Source organism: Xiphias gladius, unplaced genomic scaffold (assembly GCF_016859285.1).
Source record: "Xiphias gladius isolate SHS-SW01 ecotype Sanya breed wild unplaced genomic scaffold, ASM1685928v1 HiC_scaffold_1323, whole genome shotgun sequence".
Classification (NCBI taxonomy): Eukaryota; Metazoa; Chordata; class Actinopteri; order Istiophoriformes; family Xiphiidae; genus Xiphias; species Xiphias gladius.
The window spans coordinates 39,128-53,373 of NW_024401638.1; the positions used below are offsets into that span (position 1 = coordinate 39,128).

The following is a 14,246-nucleotide window of genomic DNA, read 5'->3' on the forward strand; positions in this document are numbered from 1 at the left end:
AGAGAGGCTTCCACCCCCAGATAAGGAGCTGTCACCAAGCAAAGAATTGCTGAACACTGTTGTGGATGATCAATCAAACTGCTTTACAATTGTGCAATTTAAGGTTTTGACGTTAAATAGTCCTCATAATTACACTGTGCATGGGTTTATGGAATACTGTTGGTGAACTACTGAATTGTGAAATATTTTATGCATAACATTTGAAATTCACTGCTTTTGAATTTTAAAGTCAGTTATTTTGAAATGCAGTTGAATATCAGCTATCTTTTGTACAGATTTCAAGATGTTTATGTAATATAATAATAAACAGAATTGCCGTATTCGTAGTCATAGTGTGTGCGTGCGTGTGCTTTTTTAGTGTATGTGTGTGTTAGTGGTTGAGACAACTCAAAAAGGGACAGGGTTCATTCGTTCATCAGAGTTAAGCCATTCCCATAGAAATGCATGGAAACTCATGGTCATCGAGCTACATTTTTCATCTTTTTTCCCCAAAAGTGTATTGGAAAACTTTTTTTATAATTAATTCTCACTTCAGTCTATCTGGTCATTAAGTGTGTGTGTGTGTGTGTATTGAGCGTACGGGAGCAAGAGAGCTTCAACCCCTCAGCTCGTCCTGGTGCCAGCAGCCAGATTGTATTAATGGCATAAATGAATCGAGCCCAGGAACCTTCGAGCGCGTGTTAGTGGCAGCAATGTTTCCAGAGGGAAGAATATTCCCTGAACCCCGGGTGACTTTGGAATAAATAACACAAGAGCCCTTTGTTTTCAATCATCAGCAATACAGTAGAGCCACCTGCATTACAATGTTTCTAGCTACTGGCTGACGTTAATTGGCTGTCAAAATACGGTGTTGACTGTTGGACCTGGTTGTCACAAAGCAGTGTTTAATGTAATGTGCCATGCTGGAGGAAACTGAGTCAACTCAGATTTACATGAAGTGCAGGTTCAGTATCGACCTGCAGGACTACATTTTTCAAATGAGATATCATTGACCGGTAACTAAAAGTAAGAATTTACAGTTCTGGAAACTGGTTTGAACTGACATCAGAAAAAAAATATGTAATTTAAAGTTTCCATTTTCTTGCTAAGAGTTAGTTGAGAAGATTAATACCACTCTTGTCTGTTCACTATGAAGCTACAGCTAGCAGCAGGTTAGCTTATTTGAGCTAACTTAGGGATGACAAGACTCTTGCAGGGCAAACCAGTGGAGACTCCAGGATGCCACCACTTCCTGTCGGGAAATAGGTCCAGCTGTAATCCTCCATAAATCCACAAATTCAGGTTTTAACACTTTGGATTTTGAATAATTTAAACCAAAACAGATATAATGTCTTAATTAGTGAGCTTTAGTGGTGCTGGTAGGTGATTTTTTTACCTTTGGAAAGAACCAGGGTAGCTGTTTCCACCTGTTTACACTAAGCTAGGCTAACCAGCTGCTGGTTCCAGCTTCATTTTGAACAGATGTGAGAGTCTCTAAGCAAGAAGGGTAATAAGCGTTTTTCCCAAAATATCAAAATATTCCTTTTAACATTTGAAAGTCTGTGTAACTAGGGCACCAAAATGAAAGCTGAGCTAAAGCTTGTAGTCAGAACTGCTACATGCATCATTTTATGAAGTCTGGACATAAATATTATTTTAGACCACAGTTTTACAAAGGGCTATGTGTTAGACTATTTTTGAGGAGGTGGTGCATTTATGCTCAGATAAGCCAGTCATCTGCTGGCTGTAACTTCATATTTAGCATACAGACATGAGATTGGTATTAATCTTCTCATCTCACTCTCAACGAGAACGTGAACAAGCTGATTTTCCCAGAAAGTTGAGCTCCTCCTTTAAAATACAACAAAGTAGCTGACCTGAGTTTTAACTGCTGTCAGGGTGTTGGGTGCACATGTAAATGTCTTTATTTTTATTCAGACTAAATGTCTCGCAAAACAATCTGCATGGTGCGGCTTGTGGTGTTAAAATGGTGGTTATCTGTAAACTGTCAGTCTGGTTGTTATATGGCTGCCCAGCACCTCTCTCACCAGTTGTTCTTCTAACTTGCACCACTTGTGGCTTTGCATTGAAACTCTAGTCTGAAATGTTGATTGTTTTAACCAAAAAAGTATTTTGTAAGAACAAACTGGCCAACAGCTGCATTGCTACGACAAATGGGGGCTTACTATCGGGAATTATCTCGGGGGATAGGTTGACCACTGACATATTAGGTTAAACTTTCCTCTAGAGTAGTAGTAGTGTGGGTTTATGTTTAGAGCTGACAGACTTGTGCCCAATTGTGAATGATTTTACTATGATTGGTCATAATCTATGGAAAGCTCTCTCTGTTGAGAGGAAAAGAGATATAATCCAGTTGTTTCTTGGCAGAATCACAAGTCCATATTATGTCCCAAAAATATATTTTATTATGGATAGGCAAAAAAAAATTCAGCCTTTTTGTAATCTAATTTTTTTAACAGTTCACAGCTCTCTTCATGAGTGAAATAAACACCACAATTAGTTTGAATATATTGAGTCATTCATGCTGAAATTAGCATGATTTCAAGGTGTTTAATGACCTTATAGATAAATAACTAAGTATTATGTATTTAGGTAGGAATGGCTGTCCATAACAAAATCCACTGTCCTTCAAATGTTTCCTTGCTGAACCAATTAAGATGTCTATTGATTCCAAAATAAATGCTTTTTGTACTTTGCAGCCTCAGATTTGTTGGATTTCTGAACTGCCTTAACTGTCACAGCTGCCTCAGTTATTTGACACCTGGATATAATCAGTGGTAGCAGGTGTTTTAAGATACTTAAGTAAGAGTAATTCAATTCAATTCAATTCAATTCAATTCAATTTTATTTCTATAGCGCCAAATCATAACAGAGGTTATCTCAGGGCACTTTTCATATAGAGCAGGTCTAGACCGTACTCTTTATAGTTATATTTACAGAGACCCAACACTAACCCCATGAGCAAGCGCTTGGCGAGCAGCCAGTAAAAACTCCCTTTTAACAGGTAGAGACCTTTAACAGAACCCGGCTCACTGTACTAATACAATACTGTAAAAAGAATCCAGTACAAAAAGTCTTGCATTCAAAGTCCTTCAAAATAGTCACAAAAAATATACTTAAGTTAAAAATGTAACAGTATATGTCATCCAAATCGTCACGGGATAAATTGGTAAAATTTATCCCGCATTAAATAAATTACCTCTCTTTTAGCGGTTTCTTCGGTTTTCAAGATCTTGAGGGCCACGTCCTGTGCTGTGATTAAATTCACACCTTTAGCAATTTTGCCAAAGCACCCTTCGCCGCTGAATTCGAGAAAATTCAGAGAACCTACCCGAGAGAAAATCTAATTTGTCTACCAATTAAGGCATGATAAATGTGTGTTGTCGAAAATGTTGATTTTGCCATGTGTAGCAAAATGTCGACAGTTTCCACAGCAAATTCTGTGTCTCCACCTCTTACGGAAAATTCATTAATTAAAATCAAATCAATGGGGCTTCTCTCAACATACTAAATATAATTTTAGTCATTAATGAGTTAGAGGAATAGTTGGACATTTTGGAAAATATACAATTTACTATATCTTGACAGGAAGTCACTGTGTCTAGCAAAGAAACAGTCCAGCACATAGTCACCAACCACAGCCTGACATTTGTGTATGGACTAAAACAAAAGTGACATAAACATGTAAAACAGTGATGACATGTAAATTAGTCGGCTTTAGAGGTGCTGGTAGGCTGATTTTGTTACCTTTGAAAGAGCCAGGCTAACAGTCCCTCCCCAATTTCCAGTCTAAGCTAAGCTAAGCTAATTTGGCTGCTGACCAGAAAGATATCGCAGAGATCATCAAACTATGTATGATCTTAAATATTATAAAAGTAATGTGTTGGAAAACATCACGTTAAACTTTTGTAGAGTTGAGGCTGTGATGGCTTGTCAAAGGATGCAAAGTATCACCCTACAGTTTATAATTATACATTTATTTAAAACATAATTTAGTCATTGGTCAAATAAAAGTACATAACAGGTATCATTTGTCATTCATACTGGCATCCATTTGTCACAAAAGCCACGAGTTAAAACCCGTCCTAGTCTCATAATTCAAAGACAGGGAAGTCTGTGCTACAACTGACTTCCAAAAGTACGAGGAACCTCTCAGGTTTGAGCAACAGGGTCGGTCCTATGTTGCCAACCACTCCCTCCTTGATGGACGGTCCGAACATTTCAGTGTGTCCGATGTTCCTGGCCGCATCCAGGGATCTGTGGCGACAGTTTCTACGGAGCTCGGATGGTTAAGATTGAGGAGAGAAAATTGAGGAGGGAAGGAGTCGTCATCAGACCGATCCACTGGTCCTGAAGAACAGGAGCAAGGAGTCAGAGTCAAACACTAATAGTATTACATCTTAAAACCAAGCCTTTCATTAGAGCATCACCCTGCATGGACTACTGCAGAACTCAGTGTTTGGTATGTACATAAATATTTGTTGCGTAAAAATGGTGACTAATTCTTTATCCAACTAGAATAAACCGTTTCCATGGTTATTTGAATACTGGCTGAATATAATGACTTTTGGGCTTTGAAACCCATTAAAGCTCTAATGTAGACATTTAATCAGACATCTATGAAAAACACTCCTGATATTTCTTTTAATACAACAAAACTGAAACACCTTGCATTCAGAAAGTACTCATACCCTTCACTATCTTCACATTTTATCAATCTCCACTCAATACCCCATAATGACAAAGTGAAAACAGAATTTTTGAAATGTCTGCAAATTTATTAAAAAGTCAAAATGGAAAAATAAACACTGAAATAAGTACTCAGACCCTTTGCTATGCCACTTGAAATTTAGCTCAGTTGCCTCCCATTTCTCTTGATCATGTTTCTACACCTTGATTGGAGTCCACCTGTGGTAAAGTCAATTGACTGGACGTGATTTGGAAAGAACCACGCCTGTCTATATAAGGCCTCACAGCTGACAACGCACATCAGAGCAAACCAAACCATGCGGATGAAGAAACTGTCTGCAGAGCTCCGAGACAGGATTGTTTTGAGGCACAGCTGAATGGCTACCCAAATAAATAAATAAATAAATAAATAAAATAATAATAATAATAATAATAATAATAATAATAATAATAATAATTCTGCTGCATCGAAAAGGTTACCAAGAGCAGAGTGGCCTCCATAATTCTTCAATAAAAGACATTTGGAACAACCAGGACTCTTCCTGTCACTATGGGGTACTGAGTGTAGATTGATGAGGGACGATTTTAGCATAAGGATGCAACATATAACAAAATGTGAAGGAAGTGAAAGAGTCTGAATACTTTAGGAATGCACTATATGTATACAAAACATAAGGACCAACAGAAATTAGTCTTTCAAGTCGCACCGGCAGTGTATCCACGACGACTGAGAGCCATCAGACGACCTGTCCTGTACCGGCTCCTTCCTTCACCTCCTTGCTCCTGCTGCAGCCTGTTACCTGTGTGAGTGGAGAAGTCATCTTGGCCAGTGGACTGGCTGGAAGCAGCCTGTTCCTGAACCAACCACCGACATAACAATAAGACTTCATGATTTAAAAATAATAATAATAATAATAATAATAATAATAATAATAATAAAGGTTGTAGCTCACTTAACTGTAGCTTTAGAGCTCACAGGATACACCATAACACATAAGTAACCTGCCAGGTGTGTATTGTTGGGTAAAAAAAAGAAAAAGTGTACCAGAGGGTGCTGTGACTGTTTGGCCAGCCTCCTCCTCTCCCTGGCCGACAGCTGGGGGTCTTCAAACTCTGGGGTGCGGGGACTGGAAAGGCATCACCTAGGGGGTCTCAACAAACATACACACACCCACAAAAAAGCAAACTTAGTCCCAGGCATCTCTACATAAACTTTGGGGATGTATTACACTATAGTTAGTTTCAAAGTATGGTTCCATTCCTTTATAGTTATATCATCCTGGTGATACTAGATCCTTAAATAACTATCGACAAGTTCAATTATTTGTCCTTCATTGAGCAACACATGTTATAGATGTAAATTTGTTTTATGGTACATTTAGTAGTAAGTAGGTTAAGTAAGTAGTAAGTAAGTTCTTCAAGATAAACAAGCATGATTTGAGCTTTACCACTGACAGCAGAGACCAGTATTGGTTTAGGATGGTCTAACAGAAGATCGTGATTGTGTTCAAAGTATCAAAATATTAACTTTCTGCCTCTAGACCACAGGCAACATTTTAAATGTTTGATAGGTGTACATGGTGACAAGACTGGTGACGGTAAAGTGAGGTTTGTACTCCAGAGAAGGAGAGGGGGGAAAAAAAAACCATCCATCAGTGTTGTAGTAGCCCCAGGAGTTTTGGATGGATGTGTGCTGTGAAAATTCAGATCTTGAGTGACCCCCCCGAAACCCAATTCACTGTCAAGTCTGTACTAGGGCTGGATATGGGCATTGTCTCCCAATTCAATTTGATTTTGATTCACAAAGTCCAGAATCGTTTGATTTCAATTCTTGTATTTGTTTAAAAAAACTGAACAAATGATATTAGGTTAAGCAAAGACACCTCTGCATACACACACAGCACATGAAACGTTTACCATTATTTTCTACAGCATCATCAAATATAATTAAACCCACCTGGATCACGCAAGAGCTCACTTGGTCAGCCATCTTGAAAGTCTACTACACGTCTGATTGGACAAGTAGACTCTACCTTGTGATTGGATTGTCACTGTCCTATCAGATTCAGGTGTGAAGACGGAAAAACCTTTACTTGTAACTTCAGCGTCACACAGAGTGTGGGAACTTTGAGCGCTGAGTTTTACACACAGCTTATTGCTTCGTATCTGTATACAGATGTTCAACAAAAGCACTCCCCCCTCCCCCACAGTGTCTCTGTGTAACCTCAACCCCGATTCCATTTCCTCCAAGATTTTATTCAGTTTAAAAAAAAAACAAAAAAAACAAATTCAAATGTTTTCTACACACGATCAAACTTGAATGTCTCATGTCAATTTATTTTACAGGTTTACTAAGGTGGATTTTCAAACATCCCTTTACAAGCTCAAATCTTATTGAAACTAATTTAAGCCCGTACATTTCTGTAGTTAGCTCGTTGGCAGGGCCAGACTCAATAAGTACAATCCACACACTGCTCATTCGGCATCCACGGCCTCGCATCTCATAGTCAGAAATAATATCTCTTCAACAAACACAAACAGACATCATATCATTGAGTTTTTCTTGCAGTCTATCCCTCCCGTGGATACGATCTCTAGATTCGAGAAAGCCAAAGTCAGCTAACCATCCTAATGCGTGACCGCCCTGTAAACGGCAGCGGTCTACATGGACTAACTATTCACGTCCACATTCACATCCACACGTTGGAATAATTTGATTGCAACAAAGTAGACATTTAACATATGGTGCAGCCCTAACTGAACCACTTACAAGTAACCACTGCATACACAGAACACTTAGCACAGATGCACGTTTACTGAGAAAGCTGCAAATGCAAAGATCAGTGTTGGGATGTTAAGAATCAATACCGGATCATTCAAATGAAAAATCAGATTAATCGGAAATGTTTTTTTCATCCAGCCCTAATTTGCACTAGCTGTGTAATTTTAGTGACCGTGATACAAAAGAAAAGAGTTGCACATCTTGATTTCATGGTGGTCTTACCAATGAATGCACTCTCTGACTCCAGCAGAGAACCTCTTGCAGATCCCCCCATCACACTCTTCTGCAACATACACACAACTCTTTTCATAATTCAACTCTGATAGTTACAGTCAGTTAATATAGTATATATATTCCATGTAGAGAATTTCTGAAGCAGATTATTGTAGAATCTCTCAAGCATAGGTGCTTGATCTATCAAAACATTATCTCTTTTCAACTCACCAGATAATCATTTTGCTGTGGTGGAGACAGGTCAAGATAATCTGTGACACAAGAAGAACATTGTTTACTTTCTTTGCTGCAAATGCAAAATGGTTGTGAAAAAGGAGTAAATGCAAAGACCCGTGGATGTCACTGTCCTGATAATGTGCCCAGATACAGATCACCAAGTAGAAATGGGGCCATAGAGAAGACATTTTATCCTCAACATCCACATTAACCAAAGAAAATCTCCATCTGTCAACCTGGTAAAATATACATGAACAAAAAATAAACTGTCTTTCCAGGCAACTCTCCAACTGAAACAACTGCAACGGGATAAATAGGATTTTTTTTTTTTTTTTTTTTTTAATTTTAAAATGTAAGGTGAGATAACCGTCCTGAAATGTATAACTCTGGCTGCTTAACTGGCGATTTGTATCCCTGTAGTCATGCCTTCTCCTGCTGGTCACACCCACTTCCTCCAGCTTTGAACCTCACTGAGCCCAGCCTGGACTTCCCATCTGACTCGCAAATACAGATACCAACAATTTATGGCTGATATTATTGATTTGCAGTGGAGTGCAGTTAAAATTCTAAAACCGTGTGTTACCTGCGTATTTAAGCTGAAGGGAGTCGTGGATTCGCAGCAGGTTTCTGGGATCCATGTTTCTGGAGTTGGGCCTTCGGACTGGAGCTTGGAGCCGCAGCCTGGCCATATCAAACACATCCACCATGGGATATTCCCCATGTCTGGACAAATAAAGACAAGTGCACACACACACACACACACACACACACACACACACACACACACACACACACACACACACACACACACACACACAGAGCATATGTACAGTAGGTCAGTCATTTCTTTTGTTCAGACTTTACACCTTTTGCTCCAGAGAATTCTGGCTTCATAAATTCAGCTCACATGCTGTCATGAAGAAAGGCAAGAGAGGCTTCCACCCCCAGATAAGGAGCTGTCACCAAGCAAAGAATTGCTGAACACTGTTGTGGATGATCAATCAAACTGCTTTACAATTGTGCAATTTAAGGTTTTGACGTTAAATAGTCCTCATAATTACACTGTGCATGAGTTTATGGAATACTGTTGGTGAACTACTGAATTGTGAAATATTTTATGCATAACATTTGAAATTCACTGCTTTTCAATTTTAAAGTCAGATATTTTGAACTGCAGTTGAATGTAATCTATCTTTTGTAAAGATTTCAAGATGTTTATATAATATAATAATAAAAAGAATTGCTGGCCGTATTCGTAGTCATAGTGTGTGCGTGCGTGTGCTTTTTTAGTGTATGTGTGTGTGTGTGTGTGTGTGTGTGTGTTGTTGAGACAACACAAAAAGGGACAGGGTTCATTCGTTCATCAGAGTTAAGCCATTCCCATAGAAATGCATGGAAACTCATGGTCATCGAGCTACATTTTTCATCTTTTTTCCCCAAAAGTGTATTGGAAAACTTTTTTTATAATTAATTCTCACTTCAGTCTATCTGGTCATTAAGTGTGTGTGTGTGTGTGTGTGTATTGAGCGTACGGGAGCAAGAGAGCTTCAACCCCTCAGCTCGTCCTGGTGCCAGCAGCCAGATTGTATTAATGGCATAAATGAATCGAGCCCAGGAACCTTCGAGGGCGTGTTAGTGGCAGCAATGTTTCCAGAGGGAAGAATATTCCCTGAACCCCGGGTGACTTTGGAATAAATAACACAAGAGCCCTTTGTTTTCAATCATCAGCAATACAGTAGAGCCACCTGCATTACAATGTTTCTAGCTACTGGCTGACGTTAATTGGCTGTCAAAATACGGTGTTGACTGTTGGACCTGGTTGTCACAAAGCAGTGTTTAATGTAATGTGCCATGCTGGAGGAAACTGAGTCAACTCAGATTTACATGAAGTGCAGGTTCAGTATCGACCTGCAGGACTACATTTTTCAAATGAGATATCATTGACCGGTAACTAAAAGTAAAAATTACAGTTCTGGAAACTGGTTTGAACTGACATTAGAAAAAAATGTGTAATTTAAAGTTTCCATTTTCTTGCTAAGAGTTAGTTGAGAAGATTAATACCACTCTTGTCTGTTCACTATGAAGCTACAGCTAGCAGCAGGTTAGCTTATTTGAGCTAACTTAGGATGACAAGACTCTTGCAGGGCAAACCAGTGGAGACTCCAGGATGCCACCACTTCCCGTCGGGAAAAAGGTCCAGCTGTAATCCTCCATAAATCCACAAATTCAGGTTTTAACACTTTGGATTTTGAATAATTTAAACCAAAACAGATATAATGTCTTAATTAGTGAGCTTTAGTGGTGCTGGTAGGTGATTTTTTTACCTTTGGAAAGAACCAGGGTAGCTGTTTCCACCTGTTTACACTAAGCTAGGCTAACCAGCTGCTGGTTCCAGCTTCATTTTGAACAGATGTGAGAGTCTCTAAGCAAGAAGGGTAATAAGCGTTTTTCCCAAAATATCAAAATATTCCTTTAAACATTTGAAAGTCTGTGTAACTAGGGCACCAAAATGAAAGCTGAGCTAAAGCTTGTAGTCATAACTGCTACCTGCATCAATTTATGAAGTCTGGACATAAATATTATTTTAGACCACAGTTTTACAAAGGGCTATGTGTTAGACTATTTTTGAGGAGGTGGTGCATTTATGCTCAGATAAGCCAGTCATCTGCTGGCTGTAACTTCATATTTAGCATACAGACATGAGATTGGTATTAATCTTCTCATCTCACTCTCAACGAGAACGTGAACAAGCTGATTTTCCCAGAAAGTTGAGCTCCTCCTTTAAAATACAACAAAGTAGCTGACCTGAGTTTTAACTGCTGTCAGGGTGTTGGGTGCACATGTAAATGTCTTTATTTTTATTCAGACTAAATGTCTCGCAAAACAATCTGCATGGTGCGGCTTGTGGTGTTAAAATGGTGGTTATCTGTAAACTGTCAGTCTGGTTGTTATATGGCTGCCCAGCACCTCTCTCACCAGTTGTTCTTCTAACTTGCACCACTTGTGGCTTTGCATTGAAACTCTAGTCTGAAATGTTGATTGTTTTAACCAATAAAGTATTTTGTAAGAACAAACTGGCCAACAGCTGCATTGCTACGACAAATGGGGGCTTACTATCGGGAATTATCTCGGGGGATAGGTTGACCACTGACATATTAGCTTAAACTTTCCTCTAGAGTAGTAGTAGTAGTGTGTTTATGTTTAGAGCTGACAGACTTGTGCCCAATTGTGAATGATTTTACTATGATTGGTCATAATCTCTCTCTGTTGAGAGGAAAAGAGATATAATCCAGTTGTTTCTTGGCAGAATCACAAGTCCATATTATGTCCCAAAAATATATTTTTATTATGGATAGGCAAAAAAATTCAGCCTTTTGTAATCTAATTTTTTTAACAGTTCACAGCTCTCTTCATGAGTGAAATAAACACCACAATTAGTTTGAATATATTGAATCATTCATGCTGAAATTAGCATGATTTCAAGGTGTTTAATGACCTTATAGATAAATAACTAAGTATTATGTATTTAGGTAGGAATGGCTGTCCATAACAAAATCCACTGTCCTTCAAATGTTTCCTTGCTGAACCAATTAAGATGTCTATTGATTCCAAAATAAATGCTTTTTGTACTTTGCAGCCTCAGATTTGTTGGATTTCTGAACTGCCTTCACTGTCACAGCTGCCTCAGTGATTTGATTGTGGGTAATTCAATTCAATTCAATTCAATTCAATTTTATTTATATAGCGCCAAATCATAACAGAGATTATCTCAGGGCACTTTTCATATAGAGCAGGTCTAGACCGTACTCTTTATAGTTATATTTACAGAGACCCAACATTGCCCCATGAGCAAGCAATTGGCGACAGCAGCCAGTAAAAACTCCCTTTTAACAGGTAGAAACCTTGAACAGAACTACTGTACTAATACAATAATGTAAAAAGAATCCAGTTCAAAAAGTCTTGTATTCACCGTCCTTCAAAATAGTCACAAAAAATATACTTAAGTTAAAAATGTAACAGTATATGTCATCCAAATCGTCACGAGATAAATTTTGAGATGATTAATGTGGTAGGAAAGAGGAAAAAATTATACATTCATTTGTCAAACTTTTATCCAATCTGTGCTTTTTTTATTTTTATTTTTAAATTTGGTCTCTCTGGGCCTCAAAGACTGATTAAAATGAAACCACCTGAGACGTTTAGAAGGGAAATCTCCTTTTGATGCAACTGCTAACAGCTCATAGACATCTGAAACTTGATAAGGGGTTCAGTGTTTTTTGAGGTGTCAAAAAGCAAGTGGGTTGGGAACCACTGGTTTATTTTATTGTACTTTGTAAGCCTATCGTGTCATTTTTAATTTGATATCTTATTCTGAAATCTAACATGTAATTACAGTTTTCAAATTAATGTAGTGGAGTACAAAGTACAGTATTTCCCTCCGACAGTTATTGATTAGTATACAGTAAAGGACAGTGCTTGAGTAAATGTACTTTGTTAAATTCCACCACTGACCATAATAAATCAGGATGGAACAGTATTTATCTATCTTTCCATGAATAAATAGAATTTTACGGTTACTGCCACTGCACATAGGTGACACAGTACATTTCATCCCTGTGAAACAACGGCCCCCTCACCCCACACATAAAGTACTGCCGGAAGGTAAGGTCCTCGAAGTGGCATCATATTTCTGGCCTCTTCTTCAGATATGTCTGGTGTCTGCCCAGTGGAGGAGGAGACCAGACAGAGTTGCATCCACAAAGCTCCATCTCATACCGGATGAACTGCTTCCATAAGACATTATTCGGCCTTACCAGGGGTCGACAGGTCTCCACCCACCTGTGGGCCTCCAGGAGAGTCACACCACGGTGCTCCATCAGATAGGCCATGCACAGGGTGCTGGAGCAGCTCGCACAGGCGCTGCAATTCACAAATGTGCAGCCTCTGTGCTGTATTTTATCTGTCGTTGGCCTCTCTGTCATCAGTATGACTTGTTTTATGGATAGTCCTTCTGAGTTTATTCCCTTATTTTTTGCTTAATTTCCAAGTTTTTGTGTAAAAATTTAGCAAATTTGATTTTAAGTACTTTGTAAATACATTTTGGTAATATTATTATTTAAACAATTATTTGAAAAAAATATATAAAAATGAAAAATTAAGAAATTAGGAGAGCACATGAGTGATCAAGAAACATGTCGGACACATTGCAGGGGAAAAGCAATACAAATTTACCAGCTTAAAATAAGAATGTAAGACAGCTTCAGTGCTTGGTAATCAAAACAAGATAAACATCGAGACGTGATTATGTCATGTCTTGTCAATGGGAAAATTTGACGTGATGTTGTTAATGAAAAGGTTTCATAGTTACTAAGAAATGCAGATTAGTCCTCTGCAGGGACATGAATTTCATAGCAAATTGAATGGAAATCAGGTAAGAGGTAGTAGTAGCCTGATGGTTAGACTGAAGTGTAATCTTTAAGGTATCTCATCCTTCCAAAACACACAAACACATTTGAAAGTAACCATTTTAAGTTATTTCATGTAGAATTCTTTAAAGGATTAAAGAATTGTGTAGTTGTGATAATTTGCTGCAAATATTGAGTCGAAGTGTAAATGACTGAGTTTTTTTGAATCACATGAGGCCAAGTGTGAATGGTTGTTAAGAAGGGATCATAACAAAAGTAATCTCAGGGCTCTTTTCATATGGAGCAGGTCTAACCCGTACCCTTTACAATATTATTCAGAGAGACCCAACATTCCCCCATGAGCAAGCACTTGGCGACAGTGGCGAGGAAAAATTCCCTCATAACGGGAAGAAACCTTGAGCAGAACCAGACTCTGGGTGGCTGGCCATCTGCCTTGACCGGTTGGGTTGGAGAGAAAGAGAGGAGGGGAAGAGAAAAGAGAGAGAGAGAGAGGATAATGCCATCCTTTCATCCCTTCCCAGGAGGTTTAACAACCATTCACACTTGGCCTCCTCCAAAAAGTATGACTGATATGAATATGACATCCAGCATTTATTTATTGACTTTTTTCAGTCGTAAAATGGTCCTTATTGCCCTGCCAAAGAATTTTCGGACTCTCTTCAGCGGGCTCTTCTTGACTTTAGCAGGCAGACTTTCATCGGGTGACCCGCCACTGGCCGATGCATCCTCAGCTGGACTGGTTGCACCTTGGCTAACAGTTGGTTCCTTTATAGCCGAGCCAGTAGTGTCTATTCCTGCAGCAGCTTCTGCTCCTTCAGAAGACTGAGGCATGTTTTTAATGCCATCACAGGAGCCAGGAAGGACTGAGCCTGCGTCTGTATGACGAGGTATGGCCGAAG

General features: G+C 38.8%; 2 long non-coding RNA genes across 2 annotated transcripts; both read right to left on the reverse strand.

Moving 5' to 3' along the window:
- Positions 1-3,956: 3,956 nt before the first annotated feature.
- LOC120787263 lies at positions 3,957-5,503 on the reverse strand. Its single transcript, XR_005706893.1, has 2 exons — positions 5,397-5,503; positions 3,957-4,350 (listed from the first exon to the last, which is right to left on the reverse strand). It is a non-coding gene; the product is annotated as an uncharacterized LOC120787263 (long non-coding RNA).
- A 308-nt stretch (positions 5,504-5,811) lies between these two features.
- Positions 5,812-8,010, reverse strand: LOC120787265. Its single transcript, XR_005706895.1, has 3 exons — positions 7,916-8,010; positions 7,694-7,754; positions 5,812-5,840 (listed from the first exon to the last, which is right to left on the reverse strand). It is a non-coding gene; the product is annotated as an uncharacterized LOC120787265 (long non-coding RNA).
- Positions 8,011-14,246: the final 6,236 nt, after the last annotated feature.